We start from the raw sequence: 2,500 nt of genomic DNA, 5'->3' as shown, positions 1-2,500 counted from the left end.
CCCGTTTTTGCCTCCTTTTGGGCTGTTCTTTGCTAGATTGGGCTTTCGTATAGCATGGACGGTGCTGCTTCTCGCTTCGCTCGCTGTTCGCCGCTCGCCGCTCGCTCGCGCAGCCAAAAATGGCCAGTTTTGGCCCGTTTTTGGGCTGTTTTGGCCTGTTTTTGGTCTGTTCTGGCGTGGCGCGGTGACCGTCGTGAGCGGAGCAAAACGTCAGCCATCTCAGCACCTTGGAACCCCCCGGGTGGCACAGGGCTGGATGGGGCTTTCGTATAGCAGGGACGGTGCTGCCTCACGCTTCGCTCGCTGTTCGCCGCTCGCCGCTCGCTCGCGCAACCTAAAATGGCCAGTTTTGGCCCGTTTTTGGGCTGTTTTGGCCTGTTTTTGGTCCGTTCTTGCGTGGCACGGCGACCGTCGTGAGCGGAGCAAAACGTCAGCCATCTCAGCACCCTGGAACCCCCCGGGTGGCACAGGGCTGGATGGGGCTTTCGTATAGCAGGGACGGTGCTGCCTCTCGCTTCGCTCGCTGTTCGCCGCTCACCGCTCGCTCGCTCAGCCAAAAATGGCCAGTTTTGGCCCGTTTTTGGGCTGTTTTGGCCTGTTTTTGGTCCGTTCTTGCATGGCGCGGTGACCGTCGTGAGCGGAGCAAAACGTCAGCCATCTCAGCACCCTGGAACCCCCCGGGTGGCACAGGGCTGGATGGGGCTTTCGTATAGCAGGGACGGTGCTGCCTCACGCTTCGCTCGCTGTTCGCCGCTCGCCGCTCGCTCGCGCAGCCAAAAATGACCAGTTTTGGCCCGTTTTTGGGCTGTTTTGGCCTGTTTATGGTCCGTTCTTGCGTGGTGCGGTGACCGTCGTGAGCGGAGCAAAACGTCAGCCATCTCAGCACCCTGGAACCCCCCGGGTGGCACAGGGCTGGATGGGGCTTTCGTATATAGCAGGGACGGTGCTGCCTCTCGCTTCGCTCGCTGTCCGCCGCTCGCCGCTCGCTCGCGCAGCCAAAAATGGCCAGTTTTGGCCCGTTTTTGGGCCGTTTTGGCCAGTTTTTGGCCTGTTCTTGCATTGCGCGGTGACCGTCGAGAGCGGAGCAAAACGTCAGCCATCTCAGCACCCTGGAACCCCCCGGGTGGCACAGGGCTGGATGGGGCTTTCGTATAGCAGGGACGGTGCTGCCTCTCGCTTCGCTCGCTGTCCGCCGCTCGCCGCTCGCTCGTGCAGCCAAAAATGGCCAGTTTTGGCCCGTTTTTGGGCCGTTTTGGCCAGTTTTTGGCCTGTTCTTGCATTGCGCGGTGACCGTCGAGAGCGGAGCAAAACGTCAGCCATCTCAGCACCCTGGAACCCCCCGGGTGGCACAGGGCTGGATGGGGCTTTCGTATAGCAGGGACGGTGCTGCCTCTCGCTTCGCTCGCTGTCCGCCGCTCGCCGCTCGCTCGTGCAGCCAAAAATGGCCAGTTTTGGCCCGTTTTTGGGCCGTTTTGGCCAGTTTTTGGCCTGTTCTTGCATTGCGCGGTGACCGTCGAGAGCGGAGCAAAACGTCAGCCATCTCAGCACCCTGGAACCCCCCGGGTGGCACAGGGCTGGATGGGGCTTTCGTATAGCAGGGACGGTGCTGCCTCTCGCTTCGCTCGCTGTCCGCCGCTCGCCGCTCGCTCGTGCAGCCAAAAATGGCCAGTTTTGGCCCGTTTTTGGGCCGTTTTGGCCAGTTTTTGGCCTGTTCTTGCATTGCGCGGTGACCGTCGAGAGCGGAGCAAAACGTCAGCCATCTCAGCACCCTGGAACCCCCCGGGTGGCACAGGGCTGGATGGGGCTTTCGTATAGCAGGGACGGTGCTGCCTCTCGCTTCGCTCGCTGTCCGCCGCTCGCCGCTCGCTCGTGCAGCCAAAAATGGCCAGTTTTGGCCCGTTTTTGGGCCGTTTTGGCCAGTTTTTGGCCTGTTCTTGCATTGCGCGGTGACCGTCGAGAGCGGAGCAAAACGTCAGCCATCTCAGCACCCTGGAACCCCCCGGGTGGCACAGGGCTGGATGGGGCTTTCGTATAGCAGGGACGGTGCTGCCTCTCGCTTCGCTCGCTGTCCGCCGCTCGCCGCTCGCTCGCGCAGCCAAAAATGGCCAGTTTTGGCCCGTTTTTGGGCCGTTTTGGCCAGTTTTTGGCCTGTTCTTGCATTGCGCGGTGACCGTCGAGAGCGGAGCAAAACGTCAGCCATCTCAGCACCCTGGAACCCCCCGGGTGGCACAGGGCTGGATGGGGCTTTCGTATAGCAGGGACGGTGCTGCCTCTCGCTTCGCTCGCTGTCCGCCGCTCGCCGCTCGCGCAGCCAAAAATGGCCAGTTTTGGCCCGTTTTTGGGCCGTTTTGGCCAGTTTTTGGCCTGTTCTTGCATTGCGCGGTGACCGTCGAGAGCGGAGCAAAACGTCAGCCATCTCAGCACCCTGGAACCCCCCGGGTGGCACAGGGCTGGATGGGGCTTTCGTATAGCAGGGACGGTGCTGCCTCTCGCTTCGCTC

This window comes from Musa acuminata, unplaced genomic scaffold (assembly GCF_036884655.1).
Source record: "Musa acuminata AAA Group cultivar baxijiao unplaced genomic scaffold, Cavendish_Baxijiao_AAA HiC_scaffold_407, whole genome shotgun sequence".
Taxonomy (NCBI): Eukaryota; Viridiplantae; Streptophyta; class Magnoliopsida; order Zingiberales; family Musaceae; genus Musa; species Musa acuminata.
The sequence above is the reverse complement of the archived record's forward strand: the minus strand, read 5'-3'. Positions refer to the sequence as shown.